This window comes from Aquarana catesbeiana, linkage group LG02, assembly GCF_042186555.1.
Source record: "Aquarana catesbeiana isolate 2022-GZ linkage group LG02, ASM4218655v1, whole genome shotgun sequence".
Classification (NCBI taxonomy): Eukaryota; Metazoa; Chordata; class Amphibia; order Anura; family Ranidae; genus Aquarana; species Aquarana catesbeiana.
The window spans coordinates 345,065,538-345,088,487 of NC_133325.1; positions in this window are offsets into that span (position 1 = coordinate 345,065,538).

A 22,950-nucleotide genomic window follows, 5' to 3' on the forward strand; every position below is an offset into this window, starting at 1 on the left:
TATATATCTCTATCTATCTATATCTATATAGTGTAAAATTTGGGGGATAATTGCTCCACAGGACCAAGTGCTTAAACTTTAAACTAAAAGGCAAATCAAAAATAAAGCTTCATTCAGCACACAGCACAAAAAATATAAAAAACAATCCGCTTATCTTCAGCATAAAATAAAGTCCGCTTATCTTCAGCACAAAGAAAATTAAAGAAAAGGCATGTACAGTTTGTGACCGGGTCTTCACCCCAGAGTTTTAAGAGTCCTTGTTGAATCTTTAGCAGCTTCCAACATATACACAGCTCATCAAGACAGGTGTAGTCACCTACTCCTCCTCACCACCACCTCCTACTACTTCCTGTCTTTTATGAGCTGTTTCCTGGAGGGCTTTAACCCCCTGTGCGCTGAATCCCTGTGGTGGCTCTTTTCCACCCGAATATCACTTCAGAGCCTCCCAAATTCCAGGTCCCAAATAGCTCTCTATTAAGACAGAGAGGACTGCGACTCAGTTCTCTACTGATTGACTCTACTCCCGGGAATTCCTCATCCAATCTGGGTGACCCCCTGAACACTGCCACACTTCCCTTAAAGGGACAATAACCAAATAGCGGTGCTATATAGCACCCATCCAGGACCCAACCTTGGCATCCTGTACATATCCCCCCGCCTCAACACGGAGGTGTTGGGGGCACCATTCGCCACCATACAATGGACTCGGGAGAGGTCATCGGCATTCTGATGTTGTCTCCTGGGTCTGTGCTCTACCTTAAAAAGTTAAACTCCTGGAGAGACAGGAACCACCTGGTCACCCTGGCATTGGTGTGCTTGTTTTGCCTCATCCAGGTCAATGGGGCATGGTCGAACGCCAGGCAAAACCTTTTACCTAGGAGAAAATTACGTAGTGAGTCCAGCGCACACTTGATGGCAAGACACTCCCTCTCTACCCCAGCATAGTTTCTCTGCTGTCGTCAGCTTCCTACTCAGAAAAACTATAGGTTCTCTTTCCCATTGACCTCTTGAGACAACACTGCCCCCAAGTCCTCACTTGAGGCATCTGTCTGCACCACAAACTCTTGCAAAAACAGGAGCCACAAGCACCGGATGCTGGCACAATGCCACCTTAAGCTTCTGAAAAGTTTCTTCAGCATCCGTATTCCATTTGATCATTACTTACTTCCTGCCTTTTGTTAGGTCCGTCAATGGTGCAGCGATGGTGGCAAAGTTGGGGATGAACCCTCGGTAGTAACAGACTATGCTCAGAAAAGCTCTGACCTGCTTTTTGGTTAGGGGACAGGGCCAGTTCTGTATGGCTTCTACCTTATTTAACTGAGGTTTCATTAGCCCCCTACCCGCAATGTACCCTAGGTACTTAGTCTCCTCAATCCCAACTGCACATTTCTCAGGATTAATTGTGAATCCTGCTTTCTTCAGAGAGTCTATGACTGCCAGAACCCAGGAAGATGGGACTCCCAATCAGTGCTAAAAATGACAATATCATCCAGGTAGACAGAGGTGTATTGTCGATGGGGGCATAATGTTTTGTCCATTGCTCTTTGGAACATGGCAGGGGCAGAGTGTAAGCCAAATGGCATCCGCTTATACTGAAAGGAGTGGAAAAAGTCATTTTCTCTCTGGCTTCCTTGGTGAGGTCAATCTGCCAGTGCCCTTTTGTGAGGTCCAATGTGGTGATGTACCGGGCGGGACCCAACCTCTCAACTAACTCGTCTACCGGGGGCATCGGATAGACATCAAATATGGACACTTCATGAGGTTTCCTAAAGTCATTACAGAAACGCAGGGTGCCGTTGGGTTTCGGTACCAAAACTATTGGACTTGACCATTCACTCTGCAATTCTTCAATGACGTCAAGCTCAAGCATCCTTCTCACCTCTTCGGACACTGCCTTCCTATGAGCTTCTGGGATATGATAAGATTTTAGTCTAACCTTTACATTGGGTTCTGTTATTATGTCATGTTCAATGACATTGGTGAGCTCCAGTTACCCTGAAAAGAAAGCTCGGTTTCTCTGCAGAAACTCCTTCGTTTTTTGGGTTTGAGGCTTAGAGAGGGTAGCAGCAACCTGCACCAGGTCAACTCCGGCAGGGTCCCCTGCATTGACACCTACCACAGCGGACACCTGTTCTCGGTCTCTCCAGGGTTTTAACAAATTGATGTGATACATTTGGTATGGTTTCCTTTTCCCAGGTTGGTACACCCTGTAATTCACCTCACCCACTTTTTCCACCACCTCAAATGGACCCTGCCATTTGGCTAAAAATTTGCTCTCTACTGTGGCAATCAGAACAGCCACCCGGTCCCCCACTTGAAACTTCCTGATGTTAGTGGACCGGTTGTACACCCTCCTCTGGGCATCTTGGGCCTTCTGGAGATGCTCCCTCACTAATGGCACTCTAGCCACCCTCTCCTGCATTTGAGTGATATGTTCTACAACCGTTGTGTGGGGATGACTCACTTTCCCAGGTTTCCTTCACTAGATCCAGCAGTCCACGGGGTCTTCTCACCGTTTGAACTGGTGTACGGGTGAAGCCCGTGGATGCTTGTGGAACCTCTCGGATGGCAAATAACAGGGCAGGGAGCAACATGTCCCAGTCCCTCCAGACCACTTTTTTTAACATTGACTTCAGGGTCTTATTAAACCTCTTAACGAGGCCATCTGTCTGAGGGTGATAGACGGACGTCCGCAACTGCTTAATCTGAAACAGTTTGCACAAGTTCGCCATCACCTTCGACATGAAAGGGCTGCCCTGGTCCGTCAGTATCTCCTTGGGGAACCAAAAACATTTGAAACAACATTTGAAACAACTGCCAGGAAATGGCTTAGAGGATGTTTTCCTTAAAGGGACTGCTTCAGGGTACCTGGTAGTGTAATCCAGCACTACTAATATATATTGGTGTCCCCTGGCTGACTTTACTAAGGGCCCCACCAGATCCATAGCAATCCATTCAAATGGTAGCTCAATTATGGGCAGGAGTACCAGGGGGTTTCTGTGTCCTGGCTTTTTCAGCCCCCAGGTGTCCCCCCAGTACATCGTTATGGGCTAAATCAAGGAGCATCCACTGATATGACTGGGGAAACAGCAACTGGTCCAGTTTCCCCTCGGCTTTCGCTACTCTATACAGCAAGTTCCTGTTCACTGCAAAGTGAGGAAACCTTTGTTTGGCACCGGGCACTTGTGGGACTCCATTAATAACCGATACCTGTTCCCGGGCATTCACCAAAGTGGGGTCCTGTAACTGTGTTGTGCCAAACACACCCCTGGACACCCCCAAATTCGGGTGCACTAGCCTAGAGGAAGTTTCCCACTCATCCTCCTCAATCAAGGTCTGCGATGGGGAAAATTCCTCTTCATCCTCCCCCAACATGACCTGTAGTGGAGAGATTCTGCCTCCCCCCCTCAGAGGTCAACTCAGCCTCGAGACCTGAAAGATGAGCATTATTAACTACATTTGTATCTTCTGCAACGTCATTATCAGTGACAGGTATTTCAATATTATGGGTGTGTGTTGCGGGTGGTTCGGGACCAGATCCCTCAAGGTTTGGCCCCAAAAGGCCCAGTGCCCCCAGTTCTCCTGGCTGTCCTGTCTGTACCTGGTTCCATAGTTCAATAAAACGGGCAGTCACGCCCCACAGTGATGTCATGTACCAGACTTCTTACCACCCCAACCTCTTGTGTCACTGAAGTACGGCCATAGGAAACAGTCACCAGAACCAGGGGGTACTCCCTGTTATCCCCATGGATACACACTACGCGTAGAGTCTTACTTACTGGGCTGAGTCTCCCAATCACCCTGGCATGTTCAAGTGTTGCCATGCTACCGGAGTCCAGTAGAGCCCTGGCAGGAAGGTGGTTCACCCACACTTCACATGCAAACCGTCCTGCAGCCAAATCAAATCAAATCTTTGCACATAGAAGGAGCTTCTCCGACCACTCCCACAATCCATTGGCTCCTCTTGAAGTGGGCATTGTGCCCAGGTATGCCCCCAGGACCGGCATCGCCAACACTGTAGGTCTCCCATCCTTGGGACAGGAACCAACCTTTGTGGTTCTGCGGGAGATGATGCAGGTTTGCGGATTCCAATGTCTGGCAGGGCTTCTCTCCCAGGTGCTGTAGCTGGTCTGGCTGCCATTGGTGTGTGTTCCCAATGCTTGGTAGGCCCAAGCAGGTCCTCCACCATGGTGTACCTTTGACCAACTCAACCAGCTGGTCAGCGGTTGCAGGGTCTCCATGGTTTACCCAGCGCTGTAGGTCATTTGGCAGGGACCACAGGTACCAGTCCATCACCACCCGTTCCACCATTGGTGGGCCTGACAACTTTTCTGGCTGCAGCCATTTTTTAACCAGCTGTACCAGTTCATGCATTTGGGACCTGGGTGGTCGGTCAGGTTTGTACCGCCAGCGATGCACCCTCTGAGCCCGGATGGCTGTGGTCACTCCCAGGCAGGCCAGGATCTCTGCCTTCAGACACTCATAGTCGCTGATGTACTCAGTTGGGAGGTCAAAATAGGCCTTTTGCGGGTCACCGGTGAGGAAAGGGGAGATAATGCAAGCCCATTGGTCATGGGACCACCCCCCTCTCTCCTCTCAAAGGTAGTGAGAAAGGCCTCTACGTCATCATTGGGTGTCAGTTTTTGTAACAAATGGCTGGCCCTCACGGACACTTGGTTGCCAGCGGCGACGACCATTTGCTCTCGTCCCCGAGTCCGCCACTGTACTGCCTCCTGCAAGGCAGCCACCTATGCTTGAGTGGACTCCTGCTGGGCAGTAAACTGGACGGCTAGCAACCGTGTGCTTTCCTGCTGTACAGCTACAACCTGTGCCTGTGCCAGGGCCTGCTGCTGCTGAGCCATCGCTTCCTCATGGTGATGGATTGCCTCTGGTGAAGCATGCTACTGGGTCACGGTGGCTTGTGCCAAAGCCTTGATGACCTCCTCCATGTCTTTGCCTGCTGCTTGCAGCGTCTAAGCTGACTTCACCCAAGACATGTCATAGGTACACTGTCTCTTTAAATGTAAGTTTTTAGTTTTAAACGGCTTTTGCAGCTGCAAAATGCACTCTGCCAGCATCCAAGACACCAGTTGTAAAGTTTGGGGGGAAAATAGCTCCACGAGACCAAGTGCACACACCATTTAAACTTTAAACAAAAAAGGCTTTTATTTGTAAGCAAATCAAAAATAAAGCTTCATTCAGCACACAGCACAAAAAATATAAAACAAAGTCTGCTTATCTTCAGCATAAAATAAATTCCACTTATCTTCAGCACAAAGAAAATTAAAGAAAAGGCACATACAGTTTGTGGCCAGGTCTTCACCCCAGAGTTTTAAGAGTCCTTGTTGAATCTTTAGCAGCTTACAACAGATACACAGCTCACCACAACAGGTGTAGTCACCTACTCCTCCTCACCACCACCTCTCACTACTTCATGTCTTTTATGAGCTGTTTCCTGAAGGCCTTTAACCCCCTGTGTGCTGAATCCCTATGGTCAGGGGTGGTGGCTCTTTCCTATCCAAATATCACTTCAGAGCCTCCCTAATTCTGGGTCCCAAATAACTCTCTATTAAGACAGAGAGGACTGCGAGTCAGTCCTCTCCTGACTGACTCTTCTCCCTTGAATTCCTCACCCATATATATATTCCTATGAGCAGTATATATCGAATTATCTTCTCAAGGCAGTACTCACTATGGAAGCACAGTGCACACTGATGGCAGAGAGTAACCAAACTCCCTTATATTAAAGATGAGCTCCGGCATGCCCGCACAGCCCACGTGCAGAGCCCGCCAGGAAGTCGGCACTGCACTGCGCTAATCACAGGCAGTGAGACATTTACTCGATGCGCGCCTGCAGAGATCAGGAAATGTCTCATTGCCTGTGATTAGCGCAGCGCAGTGCTGACTTCCTGGCGGGCTCTGCACGTGGGCTGGGCGAACACGCTGGAGATCATCCTTACTATGTATAGAAAAACATGTTGATGGGTTTGCAGCATCTCATAAGTTTATTAACAACACACCTGCATCAAAGTGTATACAACAATTTCAGATCCATTGGGGTCTATTCCCCAAGTAAAGCAAGTCTGAATCACACTAAATGAATACAAGTACAATATAAAACAAATAATACAAACAGGAAATGAGCATCACATACATAGACATAAAAAAGAATGCTGTTTGTATTCCAAATGTATTATTAAACACCTAAAAAAAACCCTAAAGGAGAATTATCCTGGTATTGATGAATTCCAACACCCACCCCTACTGTCTTTTTGAAGAGGGAGGTCAGCTAGGGATACGATAGTCAAAGCTGATTTTCAGATCAGCCAATACTATAGAGTAGCCCGCAGCAACAGCATGTAATACATAGTGGAGAGCATACATGACTGTGGTAACAGGGGAGTTAATAGTTTTAGGGGTGTGGTATTAAGTAACCGAGGGGGAGGTATAAAGGAAGGCTTTATAAGAAAACCCCGCCCAGGGGGGAGTAACAGTAGCTGTGGAAAGTTCCTGGAAGAGCATGGCTGAGCTGGATAGCCTGATGGAGCAGCTCAGGGATGAGGCCGCGGTGCGGGGGGCGGCATGGCTGCAAGACACGATTGCAGCGGCATTGCACAGCAGGGAGCCAGAAGCGCAGGGAAGATCAAGCGGCGCCAGAACGCGGCGGTCCCACCCGCCTGAACGATTCTCCCCTGACCAGCGTGTGACCGCACAACGGCAGCCCGGGACTCCTTCGGGCAGTGGCACGACAGGACGGCCGGAGGGAAGGTAATGGAGCAGCGGCGCGGCCTAGCAGAGCGGGCAGAGTGAGGAGCGCTAGCCCCGCCCACTGGATGAGAGAGTCCACACTTGGGGAGAGATCACACGCAGCTAGCCCCGGGCCTTCTGTTTCCACGGCAGGGGCGCACAGGAGGATTGAGAAGGGTCGGCCTAGCAGGGCAGCACGGGTTCCAGACGGCAGGACTGAGGTGCACACCGATCCAGGCAAAGCAAAGTGCAAATCGGCAGGCGGAAGGGACACGCGGAGGCGGTGGCGTCCGGCTACAGCCCCAGCGGCAACCCTGACGGACGGGTCGGGTGGACCTTCATCAGATGAAGAAAGAGGTAGAGGAGGCGAGCGAGACGGGGGATGGTCCGGGTCGGAAGAGGAATCAGCCCCCCCTCACAGGAGAGCAGCAGCTTTGGAGATCCGTGGTCCGGCTGATGAGGTTACGCCTGTGCAGCCTGGTGAGTCCAATTTTTTATATGTTGATTCTAGTATGGCTAGAGTGGGGGGGACTGGGGAGGCAGTGGGGAGCACAGTCAGCAGTGGGTCAGGGGCAGCAGGGAGTGGGGGGGCTTCAGGTTTAGGGGTTTTTTTAGCGGGCATCAAAGAGTTACTCCTGCGCTTTGAGGGTCCAGGGATGGGTAACTCGGGCCTGGCAGCATCGTGGATTCTGCCGACAGGGGGGCCTGGAGGGGTAGGGACAACTGGGGTAACAGCAGTAGTACCTACGGTCACGGCAGCAGTTGCCTCGACTTCACCGGCGGCGTCTGGGAGTGCTGTGACACAAGGGACGGAAAAAACAGCGGAGACCACTAGTAGGCAGGACATTACAAGATTGGCGGATGCAGCCAAGTGCGAGGTTTATGTGTGCTACGAGGGTCAGTTAGGGGCGCACTTGAAACAGGAGGTGCGTGAAAAACTGTGGAAGGGTGAGTACGTGGAAATTTTTTCCCTATTGCCTTTAGAAAAATTCAACCTGGATAGGGTAAAACCGGACGATTCGAAGAAGGAGGACGAAGAGAAGAGGAGGTATAGGCTAATCCCTAGAACATTTACAAACTGGTTGCAGGCGTTTGCGATTATGGCTAGTGTGATAGGTGAGAAGCAACCCGAGCATTGCTCAGCGTTATTTTGTTACCAAGATGCTATTGGGGAGGCGTACAGGGTCTATAGGGGCACGGCGTGGCTGAGGTATGATGAGCAGTTCCGTCAACGGAGGGCGATTAGACCAGCGCTGCGTTGGGATCACAAGGACATCAGCCTGTGGATGAGATTGATGACGACGGCGAGGGCCCCCAATCAGTTTTTTCCAGGAGGGACCGGTGGACCTTCCACCCAGGGACATACGGTCGGAAACAAAAAGGGGGTTTGTTGGCAATACAACACCGGGACCTGCAGGTTTGGAGCCTCATATAAGTATAAACACGAGTGTTCAGGATGTGGGGGATCTCACCCGGGGTCAAGGTGTTTCAAACAAGGAAAGGGTAAGCAAGGAGAAACTGCAAACAAAAGGGAGGACCCCGGTGAGAGTGGAAAAGATGCGGCCTTTTCTCGGTAGGTATCCAGACAAAAAAGCAGCGCAATTGTTGGAGGAAGGTTTCTCTGTGGGTTTTAAGATACCGTGCAATCTGTCGGTCATCCCACCATGTCGCCTAATTTAAGATCAGCTATGAAACACCCGGAAATAGTTTCAGAGAAACTAAGGAAGGAGGTTGCATTGGGTCGGATGGGCGGTCCATTTTCGGTGGCTCCATTGGATAATTTGGTGGTGTCACCGCTGGGGGTGGTACCAAAGAAGGAGCCGGGAAAATTCAGGCTAATCCATCATTTATCCTTCCCAAAAGGGGGGTCGGTCAATGATGCTATAGACCAGGGTGAGTGTTCCGTGACCTATACATCATTTGACGCTGCAGTGGGTTGGGTTCGGCGATATGGGAAGGGGGCTCTTAATGGCTAAGGCGGATGTGGAATCAGCGTTCCGACTGCTGCCGGTACACCCGGACAGCTTTCGGTTATTGGGGTGTCATTGGAACAACGAATTTTATGTTGACCAATGCTTACCAATGGGCTGCTCAATATCGTGCGCGATATTTGAGCAGTTCAGCTCATTTGTGGAATGGGTTGTAAGAGAAGTGTCGGGTGTGAATTCGATAATTCACTACTTGGATGATTTTCTCTGCATGGGTCCGGCTGATTCGAGGATCTGCACGGTGCTGCTGGCGACGTTGGAACACATCGCAGGAAAATTTGGCATTCCATTGGCGGCTGACAAGACGGAGGGACCGTGTACGGTCATCACGTTCTTAGGGATTGTGCTGGACACGGAGGCGATGGAATGCCGGTTGCTGGACGAGAAACTTGAGGACCCGAAGAGGGAGATTTCGGGGCTAATGGGTTTGCGAAAGGTTCAGCTACGAACGCTGCAATCGGTATTGGGCAAGCTTAATTTTGCATGCCGAATATTACCGATGGGAAGGGTTTTTTGTCGAAGGTTGTCGGCAAGCACGAGCGGTGTAAAATCGCCAAGACACTTTGTGCGTTTGAGAGGAACACATAGAGCGGACTTAAGGGTGTGGCACACCTTTTTGGAAGCGTTTAACGGTAGGGCTTTCTGGATGGCTGGTCCGGTCAGCAATTTTGATTTGGAACTATACACTGATGCTGCTGGTTCCACAGGGTTCGGGGCCTTTTTTCAGGGGCAGTGGAGCGCTGGGCCTTGGCCTCAGTCGTGGGTGGACGCAGGTTTTACAAAGAACCTAGTGTTACTGGAATTGTTTCCAGTAGTACTGGCGGTGGAGTTATGGGGAGCATCATTCAGGGATCTGAAGGTGCGTTTCCACGGGGACAATCTAGGTGTGGTACAAGTAATTAATAGGATTACGGCATCGTCTCCGCCAGTGATTAGGCTATTGCAACACCTGGTATTACGTTGTTTGCAATTGAATGTTTTCATTCATGCTGTACACCTACCGGGGGTTGAAAATGTTATAGCTGATGCCTTGTCTCGCTTCCAGTGGGAAAGGTTCTGGGAGTTGGCGCCGGAGGCGGAGCAACACGGGGTGCCTTGTCCCGACTGGCTGTGGGCGATAGCATTGGCCTCATCGCTGGATGGGTAAAGAACTCGGTAAGTGTGTCCACGTGGGCGGCATACACGAGGGTATGGCAAGAATGGAGGGAGTTTGTGCAGAATATTGGGGAAGAGCCGGTCGGTAAAGAGGTGAGATTGCTGTTGATATATTACATTGCTAGAAAAATGGAGGAGGGGGTATCCGCGTCAGTGGTGAATAGGAATGTGACTGGGTTGGCCTTTCTGTTTAAGCTGCAAGGTCAAGTGGACTTTACGAAAGATTTTTGGGTAAGGCAGGCATTGAAGGGTTACAGAAAAGCGATGGTCAGACGGGATGCGAGAAGACCGGTTACATTTGAGATTTTACAGGGTATTATAAAGCAGCTGGAGAGGGTGTGCTCCTCGGGTTACGAGGTGATGTTGTTCAAGGTGGCATTTTTGTTAGCGTTTTTTGGGGCTTTTAGAATAGGGGAACTGGTTAGCCCTTCTAAGAAAGTGCAAGGAGGTCTGAGTTATCAGGACGTGAAATGTGAGGCAGAAGTTTTGCAGTTGTATTTGAGGAAATCTAAGACTGACCAACTGGGGAGAGGCAGGATGGTGCGGGTATATCCAGTTATGGGTTCGCAGTTGTGCCCAGTTGGGGCGGTTAGGGAGTTTTTGGGTGTTCGCCCAGTAGGACTGGGCCCTTTTTTGGTACATTCGGGGGGTGAATTTTTATCCAGATTCCAATTTGGGGCAGTTTTTGCAAAATGTTTATGGGGACTGGGGCTGATAGAGAAGGAATTCTCGTCACACTCCTTCAGAATAGGCGCAGCCACTGAAGCAGCCAGGAACGGATTGGGGGAGGAAACTGTGAAAAGGATTGGTAGGTGGGAATCTAAGAGGTTTCAATCTTATGTGCGGCCCAATCTGGTGATCAATTTGTAGGTGCAGTATTCCGGTAATAGAGATATGGCTGGGTGTTGAAGCATTAATGGGTTTTGTTTTGTTTTTTACTATAGCATGGTTTTTCTGTGTTTTTCTATTTCAGATTCGCTGCCGGGGATGGTCTGGATCATGGGCCATTCCTATGTGGCATGGGGGGCCCGGAGAGGGGACGCCCGTTCTGAGGGTAGGCAATTGGGCTTTAGCAGGAGGGAAGCGTGCATAAAGTGGTTGGGGATCCCAGGTATGTTATGGGGTAGATTGGTGTCGGAGGTGCATCGTTACGTACAACGTGATAGGCCGCCGGATGTATTGGTAATAAAAGCAGGCGGTAATGACCTGGGCGTTAGAGCCATGGTAGACCTAAAGCGTGACATCAAGTTGGACGTTTTGCATTTAAGAGAAGTTTTTCCAAAAATGGTTATTGTCTGGTCAAACATGGTGGCCCGTACATCATGGAAGATGGCCAGATCAGTTGAAGGGGTCAACAGGGCCCGTAAAAAAATAAATAGGGAAGTAATCAAATTTGTAGTGATTAATGGTGGTCTGGCGGTTAGGCGTATGGAACTTGAGTTTGAGACGTGGAGGTATTTAAGAGCGGACGGAGTACATTTGAATGAGGTGGGAACTGATTTGTGGGCCCTGGGGCTACAGGATGGAATACAGAGAGCACTTCGGGTGTGGAGGGGCACCCAAGATTAAGGTATTATTCTTGGGCGCTGTGGCGGGCGTTGGTCTGGGCAAAAAGCAAGGTAAATGGAAAAAGTAAGAGTCTTTTTGGGAGCTAGCGTTGATATGGCTCATGATGGTGGTTCCCGGTTAACGGAGGTTAGCCGGGAAGTGATAATGGGGCACTGCGGTCATTGCTAGTCTCTGAGCCAGCTTGTCGGCTTGAGGCCTATTTGATAGATTTGTTGGGACCGCAGTGCAAGTCCTGTTATGGACACAGAGGATGATCAAGATATTGCTCAGACCAACGCTTGATAATTAAGCAGGTTGTTTCAACATATGTTGTTTTTGTTGTTGATGTTTTCTATTTATGATAGATAATGTTGATATGTTATATTTTTATATTTAAGATTATTTGTTTAATAAATTAGGCCGCTACGGCCTTTTAATACTCCAAGCTCGGTGTGGTTTGAGTCATTGGGGTAAGAGGGTAGTGGGTTGCTATTAGGGGTAAAAATGACATCTGTAATCCGTCAGTCATGCCATTTTTGAGCCCAAACAAAGTTTCAAACAATTAGACAAAATGGCTATTTTCTTTTTTTGTCATGCTCACTGTGTTCAAGCATGATAAAGGGAATTTCATGTACACATCCACACATAGGGAGGAAATTATTATAAAAAGATACTACACATGTACAGGTAGCTCATATGTAGTGTATATCCTCCAGTGTTGCTGTGAATTATGCTACATGGGGTATACCACTCAAAACATGGAGGATAGGTTATCACAGCATAAAAATTATATCTATAAGTATTCTATCCATTCCCAAGAATTACCAGTGTCTCAATATTTTAGACAATGGGAACATTCTGTAGCACAGATCAGATTTGTGATTATCAATCATAACCTTAGGTCTCCCTAGAAGAAGAGGAGACAGAGAATTACATCCTAAAGCGGTATTAAATCCAAAACCAGAAAATGTAATATCTTGCAGCTTACCAATCCTTAGAGGTGGTGGCTGCAATAGTTTTCTTTTTAGGCTTTTTTCCTCTGTTTTCACCAGGTGATCTGGCCAGTAACACACTTCCTTTATTTGAGTGCCTCAACTATGGATCAATATGCACTGGTTGCACCTTTGAACAGTAGCATTGTCAGTCTGAGGGGAGTGTTAGTACTAGCAGATTTAGATATATTAAATTAATTGACATCAAAACTCCAGCTAACACTTTATAAGCAGTTTCTGTAACAGTTTATTTCCTTTTGGGATGAAGGTTTTATATAAATAAATCAAAGCTGAACATTGTACGCATCCCTGTGCATGATAAACGGTTGTCCCATCTTTATAGCAGATTCATTACTTTTTAAAAACAGCAGACTTACTGGTCAGATCAACAGATGAAAATAGAAAAAAGAAAGCCTTAAAAAGAAAACAAATGCAGCCATCACATCTAAGGATTGTTAATATTCAATATAATAAATGTTTACTATTGTTTTTCATACTGCTTTAAATGTAGAGAAGTGAATGGGGCTTTTACATTTAAATATTATGTATCCAAAGGGTCTTAATAAAGATTGTGACTTACATGAATTTTTATTAGAAATGTATTGATTCTAAATATATACAGTATACAGTATATAAATAAATATAAATATATTTATATATATATATATATATATATATATATATAAATAGAGGGAGAGTCAATCCTCCTGTGTCCAACACGTGGGGATTGTATCAATAGTGGGCTCCCAATCATCCACCAATAAACGTATCAAAGAAGAAGGATACAATCTCCAATATGGAAAATTCTTTATTTCAAAGTAGAGTCTTCATAAGGTTACATAATTCCTGCTCTTCATCAAGCTGTAAGTGAATGTTCACTACACAAGATAGTTTCATAATAAGACAATTAATTGAATTAAGACAATAGTTCATCCAGTTCAACCTGTGTAGGTGTATGTGTGTCAATGTTGATCACTTCCCATATCCCTATATGTTGTGTTCACTAAGATGCATGTCCAAGAATCTTAAAAATATCAATACTCCCCGCTGACACCACCAATTTGTGGAAGAGAGTTCTACATCCTTATCGTCCTGACAGTGAAAAATCCCCTACGCAGCTTAAAGTGTTACTAAACCTAAAAATGTTTTTTTACTTTAATACATTGCTTGCATTAAGGTAAAACTTTTTCAGTGTCCCTGTGCCCCCCTTCCCTGTATGAAGGGAAAGCATTCTAGTAGCAGCAGGAGCCATTGGCTGTGGTGGTCCCAAGAAGAAGAGAAGGAGCTGAGATCACCGCCAGAGACCAGAGAAGTGGAGGATCGGGGCCGCTCTGAGCAATACCACTGCACAGAGCAGGTAAGTATAACATGTTTATTATTTTAATTAAAAAAAATGTTTTGCATTTAGTAACACTTTAAGGTTAAACTGCTTCTCCTCCAATCTCATTGTGTGGCCCTGTGTCTTCTTACACTCCCTAAGACTGAAAAGTTTACTTCCTATGTTGGTATCACCATTGAGGTATTTGTATACCCCTATCATATCTCCTCTTAAGAGTCTCTTTTCCAGGGAGAACAAATTCAATGTTTGCAGTCGTTCCTCATAATTGAGGTCCTCCAATCCACCCACCAATCTAGTTGCCCTTTTCTGGACTCTCTCCAGCTCCACCACGTTTCTCCTGAGGACTGGTAACCAGAATTGGACGGAATACTCCAGATGTGGCCGGACCAGAGATTTATAAAGTGGCAGGATATTCTTTTTATCTCTGAATTAAATTCATTTTTTTATACAAGCTAATAGTCTGCTGGAAGTCTGTCTTCTACCAGGATCCACAGATCTTTCTCCATCCTTGATTTCCCCAGAGGTTCTCCCAGTAGTGAATAGTTTGCATTTATAGTCTTAGCACCCAAGTGCATTTACTTGACATTTTTCAACATTAAACCTCATTTGCCTCTCATGCTCGCCTTCAGGACTTCTCCAGAGCCTCTGGAGAATTGAATTGAACCCAGGGGAAGGACTTATGTGCTTTGCCTGCCATTCCGTACTACAATAATGGGTGTCATTGCCCATATCAACCAGCAGAATCCATTGCCAATTATTGCTACCGGCTTACCCAGTTACCCCAACCGGTGCTGGGACAGACACTTGTGCCAATCCTGCAACACAGGAACTGTTTATTATGTACTGTCACCGATGGCAACCAAAGTGACAGTGCCTGCTGTGTCCAGAGTGCCAGATACCGCCTGCAGTGGTCAGTGCATGGATCCGGTGTGGCCATTGCAGCCAACTGCTTTCCTGACTTGCATCCAGCCTGCAAGAGCCATAGTATTACAACATGGACCTGAACTCAGGACTGTGTCACATGCAGCCACGGAAGTCCCAGAAGGCTGGAGAGGGCCTGGAATCATCCCCGAAAGGTGGAGTAGAGTTAGAGCCTGGTGACTCTCCTGCGAAGATCAGTGGCATAAAGGAAGAGGAGTCTTCCAGGGCCTGTGGCCTGGTTGGGGACCTGGTGACTGTGAGTACTGCCATACAGGAGCCAGCTGTCCCTGAAATTCTGGCTGCCTCTGTGCCCATAGTTACCCTTTCTGGAAGGAGCCAGTGCTGGAGGGGAGAGCACCTTCAGGTGAGCCAGAAGGGGAATGAGAGGGCAGGGCCATAGATTGGGGTTCCCCCAGATTGTAAGCTGAGATTGGGTCCCTGGTGAGGCTAGAGGAGTGGTCATCCCATAGCAGCAGCTCAGAAAGAGGAATGGGAGACAGGAGGTACCCAGGTTCTGGAAGTCCATTCCAAGGGTGGAGATGTGCCAGAGCCAGCTGTGGGAACTGAAGGAGCTACAGGAGCCACTGTCAGCAGCAGACAGCTTTTTTTGAATAGACCTTCCACCACCCAGACCAGAGCACCTGCATACAGGCAGTGGGTTGTGAGGTCCCCAGATGCTTGTGTCCTCCCTGGAAAAGGAAAGCTGAAAGAACTGCCCAGGTTTTCCCGGTTCCAGAGGGAGGTTCAGCACCATGTTGCTCTGGAGTGGGGTCTGGACTACCCATATGTCCCTCCCAAGACCATGGATATCATTGAGAACTCCCGGGAGAGTGGGAGAATGATATGGTCTGACACTATCTGCCTTTGCTCTGGAGTGGGGTATGGACTACCCATATGTCCCTCCCAAGACCATGTATAGCATTGAGAACTCCCCAGGAGAATGGGAGAATGATATGGTCTGGGACTATCTGCCAAGCCTTTGCGGGTGCCAGATTGCACTAAAACCTGGGCCCATTTTGAGGACATTCACTGTGAATGGCAGCTTGGGAGAGCAATTTATTGTGACCGGGTGCTTATTGTGAAGTTGGGACGGCCTACGAGGAGCCATTCACTGCCCAACCCACATTTCTACACATAAGAGACTGCTGGTGTGTACACTACAGCCCACCTCTGAAATGTCCACATAGACTGCTGTGAAGGTTGTAGAGTATTTGTGTTTCTTCTCTCCCCATTTTACAGGTTCAGACCGGCCTGCCACCCTGGTTGTGCCCAATGGATGGACCTTTCCCTATTGCAAGGACACTGAGGGTGAGGCCTGATCCCTACTTTAAATTTCTGAGGAGCCTGTTAGTTTGGATAGGGGCCCCTCCCTCCCACCAGTAACTCCGAGAACTGTCAGCTACCATTGCTTTATGTTTTTTTTCTTCCCCACTTGTTTCTCTCAGCAGGTTATAAACCCCTCCTGACAGAACAAGAAAGAAAAATTTATGCTGAAGTAATGCAAACAGTTTTTGATATTGATGTTTCTATTAGCAGGTTATAACCCCCTACTGACAGAATACTGTACAAAGTATGTAGACAGAATTTAGTTTAGAAAGCTGTGGTGTTTGCTTCCTTTTGGGACCTACTGGGATGGGACGGCTGTCCACCCCCCTCCGGCTGGAGACAAGATTCTGCAAGAAGCGTATCTCTCTTGAGGGAGAGATGCTCTGGCTCAAAATCTGTATTGTACTTATGTGATTGTCAGCTGCAGGGACCTGTAGGTAGAATGTTGTGCTAATATTTGCATGTTGGAAATACTTGCTAGATATTTTTCTATATATTTATTTGTACATATTCCCCATCCAAGTTATTTCCCTTTCCCCCCTTCCAATTTAGCTTATGGGAGCTATTTTTCAATTTTCCCAGCCAAGAGACTGGCTGGATTTTGGTGGGGGTGAGTGTAGCACCCTCTAGGTAGGTAGGTGCTAAAGATAGGATTTTTTGTAAGGTAGGCAGTGATTTTAATGATGCTTAAAGTGAAAAAAAGAGAAATATTCCTTTAAATATCGTACCAGGGGGGTGTCTATAGTATGCCTGTAAAATGGCGCTTGTTTCCTGTGCTTAGAACAGTCCCTGCACAAAATGACATTTCTAAAGAAATAAAAGTCATTTAAAACTGCTTGCGGCTCTAATGTAATGTTGGGTCCCGGCAATATTGATGAAAATAAGTGAGACAACAGCATGGGTACCCCCCATCCCCAGTCCATTACCAGGCCCTTTGGGTCTTGTATGGATATTAAGGGGAACCCCGCACCCAAAAAAAATAAGGAAAAGCGTGGGGCCCCCAGGCCCTATATACTCTGAACAGCAGTATACAGGCGGTGCAAACAACTGGTACATTTTTAAATTGAACCAAAAAATCTATTTTTAAGCTTTTTGGAAAACATAGGGAAGGGTTATCACCCCTGTAACATTTGTTTTGCTGTCTGTGCACCTCTTCAGAAGATTTCACCTCACTTTCTGTCCCAATGACAAATGTTTTTTGAAAATTTGGGGTTTTTAGTGAAACAAGGATTGGTGATAAAGCATCAGTGAAGAGGAGACGCGTTTTTCCCATATTAACTCTTATGCCCCGTACACACGGTCGGATTTTCCGATGGAAAATGTCCGATCGGAGCATGTTGTCGGACATTCCGACCGTGTGTGGGCTCCATCGGACATTTTCCATCGGATTTTCCGACACACAAAGTTTGAGAGCAGGCTATAAAATTTTCCGACAACAAAATCCAATCGCGTCAATTCCGACCGTGTGTGGCCTGTTCCGACGCACAAAGTGCCAGGCATGCTCAGAAGAAATTCTGAGACGGAACAGCTCGGTCGGGTAAAATTAGCGTTCGGAATGGATACAGCACTTTCGTCACGCTGCAATGTTAAAAATGTTTTTTTTTTGTTTTTTGTTTTTTTCCATAAAAGTTTTTATTGTGAACAGAATGTTGTTACACAGTTTTTACAAACAATAGGTGAACCTTATTGACATGACTTATCTCACTGAAGTATAGCGAGTCAGATATATGTTCAACAGTAAATCAAACAGACATATAAAGGAGTAAAACAGCCTCGAACTCAAGGTTTACCTCATCATCTGAGATCAGGAACCATCTTAGGCAGGAGTATCACCTTGATTATGGTTTCAGAAATTAGGGGCTAATTGAAGAGGTGGCCATGTGTAGTTAGCTATAAGTCCGTTTGTTTGTTCCTGAGCACGTGTGGAAGTGTCGGGCTTGCAAGGTGGGGTATGTCTGTATGGGGAGTTAGTCTCGTCAGTTTTTGAAATGTGAGGATTAAATGGCGAATTATACACAAAAGTTAGGGTAGTCATGGGGGTAAGTAGGTGGTTAACGTCGTCTGTTCAGTTGGGGTAGGGGTATAGAAAGGGGAGTAGACATAGAAGTGAGTGGGATTGAGGGATAAAGTGAAAGACAGACGTAGGGAGGGGAGAGAGGGAACTGGGGTATCCCCTCCCCAGTCTCCACCGGGCTTCAAAAGCATGCAGGTTTTCGTGGGTGGATCCCTGTCTGAAGGGGGATTCCCCCCGGGATCCGCATTAGGGCGGGAATGAGCGAATCAACGAGTTTTGATGAGAAAGTGCGTATCTCAAAGGAGTTATTTGGCTTATTTCAGTCAGTCATTGTGGGAGGATTCGGGACGGTTTGGCCTCATAATGGAGGTATATCTCTCTGTGGTGCAGAAGTGGGTCCAACAGGCCCACGTTCGGGAGTATTTTGAAGGCGAATCTTTTGCATGTGGATTAGTTCCTCCATTTCAGCCACTTTGCCCACACGGGAAAACCATTCAGACATAGTTGGGATACAGGGGGATCTCCAGTGGGCTGAGATGCATAATTTGGCTGCGTTGATCATATGTATCCCCAGAGACTTCCTGTATGTGTGGGCTGAAGTGGAGGATTGGTGGAGAATGAGTCTAGCAGGAGTATAGTCCAGAGGGTATGTGGTTACCTGGGAAGTGATGTCATGAACCTGTTTCCGGAAAGTCTGGAGAAGAGGGCAGGACCACCAGATGTGTAAAAATGTACCTATATTATTGGAGCATCTCCAACATTTGTTTGATGTCTCAGGATTAAATTTGTTTAGTAATTCAGGTGTACGGTACCATCGGGATAGGGTTTTGTAATTATTCTCATGTATCGTAACACTGAGGGAGCCTTTGTGTGCTATTGTGAAAATTCGTTCCCAGTTCTCTTCCGTTAGGTCTATTTGAAGTTCCCTTTCCCAAGCCTGGCAAGCTTTGGTATCTTTGGGGGAAGTCAGGGCAAAAAGCATAGAGTGGGTATTAGCAATCAAGTGTTGTTGCGGTGTGGTTTGGGAGCATAAGTTTTCAAATGGGGTTAAGTTTCTAGATAGAGACGTGTTTCGGTGCGTTGTTGTGAGAAAATGGCGAATCTGGAAGTAATTCCATAGCGGGAGGGGTTCGCCCCCTGTATTTGATGGAAGTGCATCACGGTTTAGAAATTTGCCATCTCTAAAGAAGTGTTGGGCTAATATGTCTTTGTGTGGCCAAGTATCTTTAAGGAAAGTGTTGGACATCCCCGGGACAAAGGCTGGGTTAAGTCGGATAGGCGTAAGGGGCCCTGGGTTAGAGGAGATTTTGAATTTTTTACATACTTCCCTAAAGCTCCTGAGGGTAGCCTCTATTAGGGGGTGTTCTTTTAGGGTTTTGGGAATATGGCATTGGAGAATCCAGGGGGTGCTTCTAATGGGCAGGTGGAAGAAAGAGCCTTCTAGTCTCACCCAGTCTTTAACCCCTTCGTGTACTGACCAGTCTACAATTCTTCCCAGATGGCAAGCTCTGGAATAGTTCTGCAAGTCTGGTAGCCCAATACCCCCTTTGTTTTTGGGTTTCGAGAGTTGGGTGTAGCTTATCCTAGGGCGCTTGTGTTTCCAAAGAAACTTCAGAGATTGTTGTTTAATTGTGTGAAAGAAAGCTGCAGGGAGTTTGATGGGTATTGTTTGTAGCAGATATAGGATACGAGGAAGCACATTCATCTTTAGGATGGCCGAACCAAGAGAAATGGGGTTTATCCCATCTGCGTAGGTCCTCGGAGATTGTGAGAATCAGCGGGGTGAAGTTTTTAGTGTACAAGTCCGATAGGTGTGTGGTCAATTGGATTCCCAGATAAGTGATGGCGTTTTGTTTCCAGACAAAGGGAAAATTATCTTGGCATTGGGAGACTAGGTCTTTCGGGAGAGATATGTTGAGGGCATGGGATTTTGAGAAGTTAATCTTTAGATTGGATATTTGCCGAAATAGGTCAAAATCTCTGAAGAGGTTTGGGATCGAGGTAAGTGGGTCACTTAGAAATAGCAGAATGTCATCGACGAACGCCGCTATTTTATACGTATGTCCTGCAATGGGAATACCTTTGATATTCTTGTTCGATCGTAGGCAACGTAGTAGGGGTTCTAGTGTTAAAATAAAAAGGATAGGGGACAGTGGGCATCCTTGTCTCGGTTCCGGATGGAGAAGGCGTCTGACAGGTGGCCGTTGACTTTGACTTTTGCTGTTGGTGTGGTGTATAGGGACATAATTAGGTTGAACATTCGGTTCTGTAGACCTAGGTGGCGTAAAACCGCCCCCAGGTAATCCCAGGCCAGCCTGTCAAACGCCTTCTCAGCATCCAGGGATAGAAAGAAGCCTCTTTGTTTTTGGGAAGTTAGCCAATGGTTTAAGTTAATTGCCTTAATGGTGTTGTCCCTGGCCTCTCTGCCAGGAATAAATCCAACCTGGTCTTTCCCTATTATTGCAGGAAGGAGGGGAAGGAGTCGGTTTGCTAAAATTTTGGCAAATAATTTAAGATCTACATTGAGTAGGGAGATTGGTCTGTAACTAGTGACTGAAGTGGCATCCTTCCCCTCCTTCGGGATTACCGTGATATGTGCTTCTAGTAATCTGTGAAAAGGTGACGTTGATGAGGTTAAGGAGTTGAATGTCTTTAGAAATGGGGCTGAGAGTATATCTACAAAGGTTTTATAATAAGGTGCTGAAAAGCCGTCTGGGCCTCGGCTTTTGCCCGTTTTTAGTTGTTTGATCGCTCTCTTAAGTTCCTCTTCGGATATGGGGTTGTCTAAGTCGCGAGCCTCTTCCCAGGGTATGGGTTTGGGGCTGAACTTTTTGAGGAAATCTGTGATAAGGGCTTTTCTAGAGGTTTGGCCTACAGTTGTTTCGGGTTGTTGTGGTATATTATAAAGTTCTGTGTAGTAGCGTTCAAATTGAGATGCTATGTCTGCGGAGTTCGAGCTTGAGTTACCTAAAGAGTCTTTTATGGTGTGGATGTTAGTGCTAGCTTTCTTAGATTGGATAGCTCTGGCTAGTAGCTTCCCGCACTTGTTCCCCTGTTCATAAAATAGCTTTTGATTTAGCATAAATTTGCGTCGGGTTTTGCGGTTGAGGACTTCCAACAGAAGTTTCCTGGTTTGAGTAAGTTCTAGGTATGTGTCTTGTGATTGAGACTGCTTGTGAAGTAGTTCTAGTCTCTTTATTTTGTTAGTAAGTTCCCGTAAAGTTATTTGTTGTGCTTTTTTCCGATTGGCCTGAAGTGTGAGAAATTCCCCTCGGATGACGCACTTATGTGCCTCCCAGAGGGATAGAGGTGCTGTTTCGGAGTTGTCATTTTCCCTGAAGTAGTTGCCTAGGCTAGTGTGGATGTGATTGGTGTCAATTTCTGAAGTGAGGAGAGATGGGTCAAGACGCCATATCTTTGTGACCAAGTTTCTTTCCGGGAAGGAAAGGGAGAGGGTGATCGGGTGGTGATCTGAGATGAGTAGGGGTTCAATGGTAGCAGATTTTAAGAAGGGGAGATCTTTTTGGGAGAGGAAAAGGTAGTCTAGCCTAGAGTACCTATTGTGAGGTGCGGAGAAAAAAGAGTAATCTTTCCCATTTGGGTGTAGGGTACGCCATGTGTCGTGTAGAAGGAGTTCCTGTATTTGTATCTTAATTTGTCTCAGTGCTCTGAAAGGTAGGGTGGAGGACCCCGATGAGGAATCTAGGATGGGCTGAAGTGTCACATTAAAATCGCCTCCAAGGATTGTAATCCCCGCTTGAAAGCCTGCAAGGGTGGTTGCGATAGAACAGAAGAAACTGACCTGGGCGGTATTGGGGCTGTATATGTTTGCTAAAGTGACCGTCCGATTATGGAAGACTCCCTTTAGGAATATATAGCGGCCCTCTGGGTCTACTAGGGAATCTGTCAGTTGCCATGGAAGGTTTTTAGAGAGCAGGATCGAGACCCCCTTTGTTTTGGCTAGAGGGTTTGTGGCATGGAAGGAAGTAGGGTACATACGGCTTGCTAGTTTAGGGGTATTGTTCGTGCGGAAGTGGGTTTCTTGCAAAAATACCACATCTGCTTTTAATTTACTCATCATGCTGAGGATTTGACTACGCTTCTCAGGGATATTTAGTCCTTTGACATTTTGAGAGACTACTTTGAGAGTGTTGTGTTGCGGACTAGAATGCAGGGGATCCATGGTAATTAGGTATAGTCTGGTTGGTGTATTAGGCTCAGGGTGGGGTTGCAATTTACCAATGTGGCCAATGTGGGTAGGTGTAATCCGTGGAGAGTCGTATGCCCTACAAAGGTATTTAAGCGTTACAGTGGGAAATGCTACGGTGGAGACTGGGGGGGTGAAACCCAGGTATAGAAAGGGGGGAGGGGGAAGGGAGGGAGAGAGAGCGTATGGGAAGGGGGGGAGGTGGGAGAAAGAAGGGGGGAGGTTAGTCAAGTGGGATTTAGTAAGATGTACTTACCGGAGGTAAAAGTAGTCCGGCTACCTTACCCTGTTAGGGGTTGAAACGTCCAGTGTGGGTCAACTAGGATAGTCACTGTCCTGTTGTGTGGAGGAGTGGAAGGTGTTCGAAGGAAGGTTCGAGGAATGTCCTGTCTGTGGGAGGTCGTCCTGGGTCTATTCGACTTGTATGGAGGGAGCCTGCTTTCATATCAAAGAGAAAATATGTGGTGAAAGATCTCGGATTGATGGTGTGGTAACATTAACAATCAGCAATATAGACAATTGAAACATTGAACTTTAGACTATGTTCCTAGAGATAGTCTCGCTACGTTAGTAAACTTGGGGAGGTCGCCACCCAGACAGCAAGTAAAAAGGCACAGGAAGAGCAGCAATAATATTAATAATGGGTCGGATTTAGTGCAAATTATGATCTCGTGCTAAGTAGTGGGAATATATGGGGGCGTGAGGTAGCGTAA